General features: G+C 43.0%; 1 protein-coding gene and 1 long non-coding RNA gene across 9 annotated transcripts in view; one reads left to right on the top strand and one right to left on the bottom strand.

The window, feature by feature from the left end:
- LOC140667872 (uncharacterized) overlaps nucleotides 1-13,747 on the top strand; it is a 248,724-nt gene that overhangs the window by 132,736 nt on the left and 102,241 nt on the right. The window lies entirely within an intron of this gene.
- LOC140667864 (E3 ubiquitin-protein ligase MIB1-like) overlaps nucleotides 1-13,747 on the bottom strand; it is a 297,267-nt gene that overhangs the window by 249,628 nt on the left and 33,892 nt on the right. The window lies entirely within an intron of this gene.

Here is a 13,747-nt window from a genome sequence, read left to right as displayed (position 1 = left end):
AAAAAAAAAAATGTATTATTCCTTATGCTGTTATTAACAGTTATTTCAAATATTAAATAAGAATAAAAATATCGATGCATTCAGATTTTTATAAATCCAAGAGATTTTCTCTTCAGAAAGAGAAATGATCTCGTGTAGTTTATATACCATCGATGCCCACATCCACGATAATAATTCATTCAATGAATAGGCGATATCGGCGAGATACCATTTCGCGATAAATCGAAAACGACGAAGCGTAAAATAGCATCTGCGACAAGCTCATGACGACGCTCGCATTCCGGCGCAAAAACTAGGAGGAATGAAAAGCAAGAGCGCGCTTTCGCGGCATCGGGCCGTGCTGCCGGCCGCGTAAATAATAGGGCATCAGGCACAGATACTTTATGGGATCAGTTGGAAAAATCCTTTGTATAACTCCAATAACCGTGGAGGATAAATCTGCCGGCGCTGTCGAGAACCGCCGGCGCTATCTCGCGCTATAAATGCTAGCCATGTGTCACGCCACTAGGTGAGGATGAAAGAGAAAAAGAGCAAGAGAGAAAGAAAAAGAGATAGAGGCAGTAGAAGAAAAAAGAGAGAGAATCAAAGATGGAACTGGGAACGAAGGTAAAGCAAAGAGGGAAAATACTGTCGCATCGAATAGCGCTGGGTCCGGGGCAAAGATCGCGCGACAGTCACGGGACCGTATCTTATTTACCTGATCGTAGAACCGACCATTAACCTCGGCCATTATCTTTACCAAGATAGTAACCGAAACATCGTGCAATGTAAGCGTTAATTATTGCATCGCACAATTAAACGAGCAATTCTACGGAACAATCGTCAAGAAAGGTTACGGTATATGGGAATACACAAACGGCTTCTGCCGAATTACAGACAATATCCATCAAGCGTTTACTTATATTTCCAACAACTGCCGATAAGATTTTTGATTTTTGCCAAGAGTTACACGTCTCAATCCCGAACAAAGATTTGCACGAGCGGGGAATGAGAGAATAGAATTCCTGGATGAGGACTTTCAATTTGTGACGCTGACGCGCCTTTTTCGCCTTCTTTCGCCGCGATCCTCCAATCCTCCTTCTTCTATTCAACGTCCCGACTGTTTCCTTCGCAAAAGGGTTTGCATTATAACCTCCCTTTCGTTCTCTCCCGATCGTTCTTCTTTATATATATCTCTCCGCCGCCCAGTCGTTTAAGTCCAACAAATGACATTCGATTCATACAGCGCGCGCCTCAGGTAACGTTCGAATAACTTGCGAAAACTTTAATTTCGACATTTCTCTCCGCCGTGCCGTTTCTTCTCCCTCCATAGCCCACGACCATTTCGTTGTCGCGATTCATCGCCGCTGGCCATCCCAGATCCCAGCTCGCCTCGAGACGCTCCATCATTCTTAACGCCGACAAATTGCCAGAGACTTGTCAAATGTAAGAAGTACGAATGGTCGGTACGCGAATTTTATCACATCGGACGCTATGTCACGCGTCATTGTGGACGGTGTAGTCCGAAAATAAAAAAGATCCATGTGTTTTGAAGGAAATTTTACTCGTTACTTAATAAATGGTGAATGAAGAAGATACGCTTCGGGAATCTGTTCTGCGAGAAACGTTTGTACCTCAAATTTACCTCGTCTAAAACGGATATCTAGCGTCGTTCCTATCGGCGACTATGTACAGATCAAGTGAACGAGCCGACAAAATGAGAAAAGACAACAGCAACAACAACACAGGCGGACGGACCTGGTCATGGAAGTGTGGATGACAATCAGCGTCGGTGTCGAAACCAGGACGCGGGCGGCGAATCGACGACGGGGACGGGAAGTCGAAGCGGGTTGATTGCACCGCAAATATTGACACCGCTAATTCTCCCCTCCTCCACTCCCTTCTTGCCCCGGCCCCACGTTTGGCTCGTCGAAGGCGACGAGCTACACTAATGAGAGCTTTAAGACATCAGTAAGACGTAAAGCAAACTTGGATTTACCACCGTCATTCGAAGTCGCAAGAGCAGTCGTTCGACATATGCAAGGCTATTGTGAAGGAGTCGCTACTGTCTCCACTGGAAATTAATCATCTCTATCTCAAGTCGTTTCTTATAACAAATTATAAATTATCGCGATTAATAATTTGATTCTCAATTCGCATAATACTTTTGTATATTACTACAAAAATTATACACCACGTATAATTTTCAGCAATAATATATCACTGAATTTGTTCCATATTCATCATTTTTGAATAAAAGCAGTTCGAGCGAATGTTGAGCCGAATCTCAGTGTTTGACTATCCGCTCGAGCGAGCTCTTGGACCGCGTTTCTCGTCAAATCTAACTAGAAACGATCGCAAAAGACGAGGCCCGCAACTTGCGCCGAGCGAGCTTAACTCCTTTTTCACGACGGCGATCGATGGTGATTTTGCCAAGACCAAAGGAATGAGAGAGGAGACGAGAAAGAAAAGAACGCGAGTGTGGACAAATAGAGAAAGAAAGAGAAGGGACAGGGACATTCTTCCGCTTCGGTCGTTATCTCAGCTTGGAAAGAGAAGGGGGAAGGAGGAGAAGGGTGGAGTTCGAGCCGCAACGGGAGTCTGGGAAGATAATGCAGACCGTGAGAAAACGGAACAGAGCACCCTCAAAGTCCGCGCCCGCGCTTGATTGCAACCAACCTTTCCCACCCTCTTTGGAAGAGAGAAGGCCCGGGGATTCCTTTAGCCGATGCACCGACGAGACGGGACCGAGTAAGGATGTCTCGCAAAGAACGGAGAGCCGGTATGCGGGTCGTGTACGAACCCGAACGCCTACGGAGGAAAAGGAGGAGGAGGAGGAGGAGAAAGAGAAGAGACTGGCTGATCCAAGTAGACTGCGGAAGTGCAAAGGCTGCAAGATTCCCCCGGCTGGCTAGCTAGTAAAAGCGGCAAATGCTAAAAACAAGAGTTGACTAACTCGTTACGCCGATCGTGCCCGGACTGACTATTCGATTAAATAAATGCGCGCGTAGGCGCTTATGATGCTTGTCAGCAGATACGAACGCGCTAAATAAAGTCATCTATCTCTTAAAATATTCACGATATCTCTACGGTCGCGTAAGCTTATCGTGCAGTTTCCTTATCTTCACCGAGTTAGAACTAACTGCTAATTGCTCCATCAAGCAAATCTAGGTTAAATTAGTGAAATACAACGCAACTGCAACTTTCAAACTCTATCACGAAAGTAAAATGGCATACCGTGTTAGAATCTCTAGATGACATTGAATTTTCACGAGATTCGAGTAATAACTAAACAACGTTGCTGGGAAAATTTGAAATAAATTTATATTTATATTTATATAAATCATTCGTGTTATACATATATATTTTTAAATGTGTCTCACATTTGAAATTATTTAATCACAAAACTCGTATAATAACAGCAACGTACATAACAAGCAAACAAAATAGGAAAATATGAATACCCAAAGATTTATTAAAATAATAATTATCATGCAGCTCGCTAATTTTTGATCAATAATTCGTAATCACGTCGCGCGGCCCGAGATAATGTCGAGTCGTAGCCGTGTCGACGGATCGTAATCACCGTGCAGGGACGTCATGTTGATTTCTGCGACGAATGTATGTGAATACACGTACGCGCTGTCACGTATGGTTTGGTTCTGATGCGCGCCTCTAACGACCCGAATCTACCTGGCGAAACACGAGAGCGAAGGCAACCCTCTTCCCCCACCGGTCGCACTCGTACGCAGCCGCACGGTTGCATAATATTACGTTTATACCTGACATTCATCATTAGCGGCGGTAATTTATGTTGGGCGCGAATGGGTCCGCGCGCGCGCGCGCCAACGGGCTAATTAATATAAATTGCTGGCGCGAGGATTACGCCGCACGGTGATGCCGCGACGCGATTCATTGTGTGTGTACTCTGCGAATCAGGCGGGAGCCGATTAAGCTGATAGATCGCCGGGAATAAAGAATTTCGGAATGCCGAGCGGATAACCCGGAATGCGCGGGACGAGAAAGGTCGGGGAGAGCGCGCATGTATTATATCATATTGTAAGTCGTCTCTTTGCTTAATTTGTCGAGGACAAAACATTAAAAAAAAAAGCGAGGGAATAACAATAGGTACGCTAATCTCAAGTGGAATCGATCATTCGGTTCTTTCGGAGTCGAGTTTAGGCTCCGACGCTTAATCCCAGGCACGGTGCCGCCAAATGCAATTCCCCCGAATCGAAACATCCTGATGAGATCGTTTTTTCTGAGCACGTCGTGCGCGAACTCGGCGTTCCGTGCTTTATGACGAACGAGTTTGTCGAGTTTGCTGAATCGTCGTGGTACTCCGTAGCGATGCAAAAAAAAAAAAAAAAAAAAAAATGAAGAAAAATTGTATTTTCAGGAGAAGATACTGCATGGGCGATTGTTATGTTTTAAACGAGAGAAATACAAGGGAGAATAATAAACCGAAAAATGGAGAAACATTTTGTGTATTGTTAAGATGCCTTTTCAAACACGAATGAATGCATCGTTTTTCACGGTTTACAAGAATGTACATGTGCCAAAGAGATTTATATAGGTAAGTGCTCTTCTTATTATGAGGTTACTTTAATTTTTTGCAAATTGATCGATGCTACACGCTTCACGTTGCTTTACGCCGACAAAATCCATTTTCCTAATCAAGAAATGCACGATATAAATAAAGATTCAAGAGCATCGGTTCTGCATAATTTTCTCACGATGCCAACTTTTCTCCGGGTCTTTGTTACGCACGGTCTTCCGCGCACAAAGCAAAATTTAATTTAGCAAGGCGAATCAAGAGAGAGAGAGAGAGAGAGAGAGAGAGAGAGAAAGTGTGGTGGAGAGATGCTAGCCAGGCGGAATAGTGGTCACAACAATAACTTCGGAAAACCCTGTATCCGCATCTCGCTCAGCGCGACCACTGCTTGCTTATTGCTTTTAGTATTAACACGCCCCTCGTGCTCCGCCGGCCTCCTCGCCGCGGGCACGCTCTTTGTCGTGACAAAGGGGCTCCGACTATATTTCGTGGTTCACAAGAACCACAGTCTTCTCTCTCTCTCTATCTCTCTCTTTAACCAATTTTCTTTTTCGTGCTCATAAGGATCATAGAGAGGCGGACAACGCGGCCGAAAGCCGCTGTACCAATGGTATCTCACGCGCCAGCGATCGGTCAGTTATAATTATTTCCCCTCACTCGAATTTACAGATGCAAAGACAAAGGTTACATAATTCACAAGTAGACATAAAATTGAAAAATTTCGAAATACGGCCGCTGTTAAAGACGATACGCGTTCGAAAAATGTAGCAAAAAGTGTTATTTGTATCAATGTAAACACGAGAATTGTGTATCGTAGTAAAAAATTATGTAATATAATCTTTGTAATCATGGCTTTATAAAAGAAATTGCAATATTTTTATTCAACGATTTCATATGTTTTTTATATTTTACAAAAAAAAACTATTGCAATTATTAAAATATCTCGATGCATCAAACAAACGCATAATCGTTAAATTTACAATATTTATAATAATAAATATCTTAAGCTTGCTTTCAACATGTTGTAAGCAAAAAAGAAAATGTATTTTTCTGAATGAAATTTTTACTGTAAAAGTTTATTCGTGTATAAATAATTTGCTAAAGTTTATATCTATCTGAGGAAAAACGAGAACATAAAATATTTCTGTGCGAATGCAAAGTGTAAAACAAGAGTTCAACTCTTTGTAAATCTGTTAATAATATATCTTTAGGACGATAATATAAAAATGTTTTCTCTCGTGACGTCTCTCTCTCTCTCTCTCTCTCTCTCTCTCTCTATATATATATATATTCTTATCGTCGGCGCGTTTCTTCAAATACTCGCATTAACGCCAGGCGCGATTGACGGCATCATCCATCAAAGTATTGGTATAGTCATGCTCTTGTCTCTGCCGGCAATACCGCGACGTTCTCTCTCGCGAATCAGAAGCAAACTTGTCATTGTGTCAATGTCGATCTGGCTATCAAAATATCATCGAGTATCGGCACGTCGCCGAAAGCAGCAAGAACTGTCATCCATCAGAGAAAGCTTGCAACGGTGCGAACGTCATTTCGCTTCGCTCTCTACTACGCTTAATTGCACCGACGATCGATAGATACGCGACGCCTACGCATTGCGTGTGTATTTCATCGCGTATATCGCAAACTAATGCAATTAAAATCGAGCGAATTTTTTTATCTCCATTTATAATCCAGGTCAATTTAATATTGTATTTGAAGGGGAGATGACGCGCGACGTGAGGACTGTAAGTCGTAGAAGTAATTCTCGGCAGGAATCGCGAAGAAAAACGGCGTTTCAAGAGGTGCGAACCGACGCTGGCAACCGGAAGTCTGCTCGAGATTCTCCGCGAAAGAGCCTCGCGAGCGTCACCGGCACTCGAACTCTGGTTGATTCGCGACGGAGCTGCCGGCAGTTTACGGGCTCCCGGGCCGGCAATAACTTCGGACCAAACAATTCATAAAGCGAACACGGCAAGGAGGAAGACGGTGGAAAAGCGAGTGGAAAGATATCTTCGGTCGGCGTGGTTGAAGGGGGTGGAGTCGCCGTTGCCGTCGCCGTCGCCGTCGCCGTCGCCGTCACCACCAAAGTGCTCTCTAAATTATTCTCTCGAGCGTCACGAGTGTGCAGGGATCTTGGAAAACAGTCCGACCTGAACCAGAGAGAAATAGAAGTGGTCGGTTTGTGTTGCAGGAGAGCGAAGGGGACGATAGGAGAGGGAATGAAAAGGAAAGATCGAGCACGACGGACAACCAAGATCATCGTTGCCTTTGCTTTGTTTATCTCTCCAAAACGGTATTTACTCGCTTCATTTATATAATTTGAAACTACTAAAACTTGTCAATATTTATATACAAGAAATATTAAATAATGAAAAATGATATCTGCTTCAGAAAAAGATTGACAAGTATTTTTATATCTCAGAATTATTGTCGTGTGTGTGTGTGTGTTATTATTGCTTAAATTAACTTTATATTAATTTAAATTAAATAACTTATTCTAATCTCAATCGTTATATACGTTTTATACGTTATGTACAAAAATGTGAAAATTATTACACACCCTAATCTAAATTTTTTTAAGGTACATTTATTTACATATAATAAGATTTTTTATTTTTCCTCATCATAGTGTCAAATTTTGATAAGTGATTCTACAAGTTGCATCTCTTTTCGCTGTTATGCTCATTTTCTATTGGGTTCATGTTTGGACTATTGTCAGACTATGACAATGTTTTAATATGTTTTTTATGAGTTAAAATATATAGAAACTGTATAATACAAATTTTCATTTCTAATAAAAATATTAATAAAATCTTATTACTGTACGAAATAACATTTCTTACAAATTAAGAAAATATAATATAAATTTATAATATAACATTTTTATAGAATAGTTTATTAAAAAAAATAGTTTATAAAAAAATTAAGAAACTCCATTTTTTTTCATTTCAGTCTCAATAATTCTCACATCTCTGTACGTTATTATATCACGTCTATAGTTCAACAGAACATGTCACTGTGCAACAGCATAAAGAAGATTTTACGTCAAAACTTGGAAAACACGTATATGAATTCTTCCATTCGAATTTCTTGGAGAGCGGCGAATCGTGAATATTTCGCCACATTAAACTTCTGAAAAATGTTACGACGAACTGTCGTAAATAATCCGCTGAAAGCAGAAACCCCCGGTTTACACGTGCAGTCGCCGCGAATTCGAGATCTATTCGCCCGCGGATGCACGAGCTCGCGCTCGTATCGCTTCTTGGTAATCGTCCAAACCATCGCAATTCACTTTTCGCTGGAATAACGAAGCGAGTAGCGTTTAGCTCGTGACAGACACGGAGAGATCCCGACAATTATAAAAATGTGACTAAACCTCCTTTCCGAATATTATACCGGCCGGTCCTTAATGAAACACATCGGTCGCGAAGTTGAACTAGCGACATAAATCTCTTAGAGCGCTTGCTCTAAAACTCTAAATGTTCAAAACTTAGTTTCCAATTGGCGTATCGTCTAGCGTGCTACTAAGGTCTTTAACTAACTAAGCGTCAATTTCCACGAAGACGTACATAAATTCCGGCGAATTCGCGTAAATCTCTAATTCTGACCGTACGTCGGAGAATCGAAACGATACACGCGAGGATTTTCACGGCGCGGCGCGGAGGAGGCGCGATCACGTTATTCCCAGACTAGCTAAGAAGCGAGGCTTATCGGCTCGTTTCTACCTTGTAGTCTACCCGGCATCGACCGAACGAGGACTTTCTTACTTTGGCGATACGAGCGAAAGAAACGAAAGTCTCGACGCCGACGAAAAGCTCGCGAAGCGGCTGGTAGGATGAACGTCAGATTAAAGTATTTGCGACTGCAAGAACAACGTGACTCGACTGTTAACTGTCAACCACGCCCGCTACCGCGCTCCATATCTATGTCCATTGTCGATAACATATTCCTCCGTCGTATATAATCGTGGAATAGATACAGTTGGCAAGTTAATTTGGAATTTTCAATGGAAGAGGCGTCACTGCGTAAGCTTTTACTCTCGCACTATTGGGACTCGAAACTATCGTCCGCCGTAAACTTTAATTACATTAGTCCTTAAGAAAATACTATCGATCTTCTCACCCCATTTTCGAAAATTGCGTCGGACGCTCTCGTGACGAGAGTTTCTTATCGGTCGAAAGTGTAAAGTAAAGCAAAGAGTAAAATAGCACGACCAGTGACAAAACCGGTGGAGTTTATGTGTTTGCAAACTCCTCCATTCAAAGTAGAAGGAGCTTCCTCGTGATCTACGTTTCGGCGGCTAATTTCAAAATTACTTCAAAGTCAAGAATAAGAGACAGACGAGCTAACGTCTACGAGAATTACCGCCGCCTCTGTCTAATGGCAAGAACCAACAGAGTATCGCGCGACTCGGAATAGTTAGTATCAACAAGAGAAACCGGGTCGCGCGATGCGACTCTTGCGTAAAGAAACAAACTCGTCCCGCCAACCGAAGAGATAGACGCGAATCCTGATTGCCGAGTTATCTATCTACGAGAACCGCAGGCTACGCATATAGTATAGTTCAGTCCGCGTCTCTTTGCGACACTCGGATTATACAAACAATCGCACGAATAATGGTCCTAGCGGGAAATTTCGGACGCGTAAACGTAATTCGGACAACTGGGTAAACGATAGCGTTTCATCCACCTTCCAATTATGGAGTTTGCGCCGCGCCAGGAAGCGCGCATCGCGCATCCGCTCTTAACCGGCGATGCACGTTAATCCCGTTACTTCCGCAGCCTTAGCTTCGTAATCCACGGTTCCTGATTTATGCGGCAGATACTGCAGAGATAACTCGACGGCGGAGAGGGGGCGGGTCTCGCACAGCCGGGGGTTAGAGAGAGTAAACTATCGTATCTTGGAGAACGTCGCGTCACGTACTCGCCGCACGAACAAAGCTTAAGTCCCCTACAATTGACCTCGTTCCCAGACTATAAAAACCTACCTTAACCCTCCAAATGCTTCGTATATGTATTATGAATTCTAGATATTGTGATATCTTTCAAGAAAATTGCAATCTTGCGAATACTTTGCAGCGTTATTGATGCATCGAGCAACAAAAGTGATAGAATTCCATATTCCTCCTTTTATCTTTGCGAGGTCACATGACTGGAAAATTCGACAAAAATAATCGCAAAAAAAAAAAAAAAAAAAAAAAAAAAAAAAGATAAATTCACGCAACGTCAAGAAGTAGACTATATGTTACATGGTATTAATTGATGGCCATTTAAGCACTAATGACTCCGAAAGTCAGCCGTGCGCTATTTCTAAGCTCTCGACTGCGATTATAGACAGTCTCGTTTCGACTAACGACCCGTAAAATCTAATTCGCTCTGATGGAACAGTCTGAGAGGAACTGAGAGTTCATTTCGAACTCATTCCAGGTGCAGTTTTCAGTGCCGATATTTTCTGGTTGATAGGTCGCGACGGAAAGTGGCGATTAGACATTCTCGATAGTACACGAGAATAAAATAAAATTGGGGAAAAAAGGCTAGGAAAGAGAGAAAGAGAGAGAGAGAGAGAGAGAGAGAGGAAAGGGCGTACCATACTCCGATCGAGCTCGGGAGCAGGCGGCCTGTGCCTGCTATGTTTACGACGGCAGTTACTGCTCGTAAAATAGCACCTAACTGGACCCACTCGAGCGCACACAATTCCCTCTCCCCATACGCACACGTAAATAAAGTTCCGAACGAACAGCGCGCGTCGTCTCTTTCTCATTCTTTCGAGGTCGCCAGCTCGCCCTCACCCTCTCGCCGCGAAATAGTTCTCAACGTCGGAATCTTTTATCCGTCTCCCCCTATATGGTAGATTTGACGATCAACGCGAAAATAAGCAAACGTCATCGTCGATATCAAAGTACAACAATCTGCCGACTGATTTACTTTGCTCTAAAAGTTATACCTATATTTATATTTATATATAATTTATGTATTTAAATATTGCGGAAATCAAGGTTGAAATTTCGCGTAGCAATTTTTAATGAAAACATTATAAATGTACAACGCGCGATATTTATTATTCGTGAGACAAAAAGAAATCAAAGTCTCCGGAACGCAATATCCCGTTGCAATATCAGCGTGTAATAACAATTAATTTTAAGTTTAAAATTAGTTACTTACAGCGCGTACGCAACGTGTTTGAAATAACATAATTTCGAACGAGACAAATCTTTCCCTGCGTACGCTATAATAATTCATATCCACAATTGGTCCATTAATAACAAATGGTATTGAATAACACACAGAGCAATTACATTTACCCGGTAATCAATATTCCCGACGTATCTAAATTTATTGCAATTCAACGGTCTGTATTCATCTATCTCGGCTGTTTAATACCGTGTTTCCGATTAAATTGATTTGTTTTCACGAGATTAGATTTCGTACGAATATTACATTGTAGCAGCGGGCAAACGCAAATAACGCGCGAGTGCGGGCGCGGGTGTCCGCCGAAAAGTCGAATTATATCTGGCAAAATGCCGAGCCGGTTTGTAGGATGGGCGGTGCTTCGCGGACACGACGGTGACAAATTATAATATAAAACAATAGAGGCTCGTAACAATCGACCCCCGTGTCCCCGCGTGCGCACGGCCTACCATGCACGGCCGCGGACATTATGCGCAACGTCCACTAGATAATAAAATAATATACGTTCGCAGCGCACACGCAGCCCCGTTTATAAAGGCCACCCATGAATATTTCATACTGCTTAATTCCACGGGTGTTATAATCGCCACGGGGATGCGAATGCCCGTCCGACCGTTTCTCAAAAGTAATCTGCCGGATTCACTGCGCACCGCTTAGCGGACAAATTAACGTGGCCGGGAAAAATGTTTATCACCTAATTAACAACTTCCACTTGCGCGCCGAAGTTCACGCAAAAGGGATCAATCGTCGTTATTCCCATACTCGCGTACCACATATATACGGCTATAACGTCGCGGATTTGCGGGACGAAAAATTAATCCAATAGCGCGCATATAGCGACTGATTATTAATACCTCGGAAACGCGTCATTGTATAAATCGTCACATTTTGCGAGCGAGTCCATTTGGGAAATCATACTTGGTCCGAGTGTCCCTTCGCGGATGCCAATAACCAAAATAATACGCAATACATCAGAGCCCACACCAGAGATGTTCCACGTTGACATGTTTATGGCTGTCAATACGACGTTCCATCCCCGTGAGCCGTGAAGCGAAGGAAAGCGGGGGCGAGGGGAGGGGAGGGGAGGGGAGGGGGGAGGGAGGGAGAGAGGTCACGTCGGCAGTATCTGATTTACAATCCTGGTGACATGACATTAGCTATCGCCTCAAAAACCGCACGCGAACGTGTCGCATTATCTAAATTGCCGCGAGCACAGCTACCGGCGGACGTGGCAGTCTTCGTAAAGTCACAATAACCTTTGCTATTGTATATATCGCGTCATATATAACAAAATTCCGTGTCTCGGCCGTGTTAGTTTTACCCTGGGTGTTGCCGGGACCGCGCGTGTTACCGTTGACGCCTGTCAAATACTTGTCGCCATGAACGGGGCACGTACACGGCGGGCCGTCGAAACGCTTGACAATAACGGCGAGCGCCTCGACGCGCCAAGCCCTTTGACCGCGCTGCTCTTCTCGAGGACCTTCCTGTGCCGCCGCTTGTCAAACGCATATACGCGACGCGAAATGGAACAGTCTCTCGCCCCTGCCGCGCCTATATTAAACCGGTACGTGAGCTGCGACGACGGATAGATACCCGGGGTGTTTGAGTGTCGCGGGACGAATACCAGGCGACATATTCGAAGGGAAGCTTCTGAAAAGGGACGAAGGGAGCGGGAGAGAGAGAAGGAGATATGAGAAATGGATAAAGAGGGAGAGAGAAAGGGTTAAGCGAGGGAGAGGAGAGCGATCGCGCGAATGTACGGAATTACAAGACGCGCGAGACCAACGCCGTCCCCGGACTCATCTCGTCCCGTACTCGGCAACGATAACACGGCCAACCTAAAGGCACGTATGGGATTTATCATCCTTGCAGTCTCTCTGACTTATATGCATCACGAGGATACAGTCCTGGTCCAAGTCGACAATGTATCATATAAGAATAGAAAAATATATTCCATGTATATACACGTACATGTAGATTCATCGATTCTCTCGATAACTGGAAAGATTCATTCTGCATTTTCTCGCAATTTTCAAAAGATATTATATTATTAATGCGCGAGGAAGAAAATATGAAAGCTATAATAATTCTACAATTTATAAAATCAACTTTGCGATAAAAAGTCAAGTCAGTGTGTGAGATATTTATCAATTTGCACGATAGAGGTAAAGCTGGCGGATATAATGTAATGTCTCCCGGTAAAAATCTATCTTAAAAAATATGCCGAAGAACATTCACGATACGTTCCGTCGTTCGGCTTGTATAACTTCCATTTCCCTCGGTATTTCCTACGTGCAACGAATAAATCATTCTCCGGAGAGTCTTCCATCTGCATGAAATAGTGCTCTCCCGCGAAAAATGCCTTGTTGGCTCTCTCCGTAAAGTCGACGGCCATTTCTTCGATCAAAGTAACGTCTTTACGTGATCGAAGGCACATTCGTCGTCCCTCTATATTTTTCGAGAAGCTAAGTCACTCAAGCGCAAAATATCAAAATAATATAAAATAAGAAACAAAAATGAATTGCGTGTCGTGCATTTCGAACATTTATGTTAATCGCAGACAGTTATATAACAGATTTTCAATTGTATTGTACCATTTAGTATTAAACGCTTCGATTATCTACTTCATTAAAAAGATCGTAAAAACGTTTTGGAAGTCGCAAAATTTTCCAAAAGATAGCATTAAATGATGCATTAAATTGCAAGTCGTTTAGACGAGCACATCTAGCTACATACGTAATTCTAGTCGCGCCCACGTCGTATAACTGCTTTCGGTACGAAATAGCACGTGCAACTAAACTTCGTAACCATGTTCTATATCACAGTGGTTCGGCAAAAAAGCTCGTTACATTGGATGTCACGTCGAACTTTGGATATCGCTCTACGTATATAGTCGCGTGTTATTATAAAATGAGTAAACTTGAAAACAAACTTTTCGCCGACAAATAAAAATTGTCAGACTGGCCGAAGGGATGACCTATCACTTTCGTTTCGCCCGATGACCGATGACACGGATTTATATTAC

This window comes from Anoplolepis gracilipes, chromosome 7, assembly GCF_047496725.1.
Source record: "Anoplolepis gracilipes chromosome 7, ASM4749672v1, whole genome shotgun sequence".
NCBI lineage: Eukaryota > Metazoa > Arthropoda > Insecta > Hymenoptera > Formicidae > Anoplolepis > Anoplolepis gracilipes.
The sequence above is the reverse complement of the archived record's forward strand: the minus strand, read 5'-3'. Positions and strand labels throughout refer to the sequence as shown.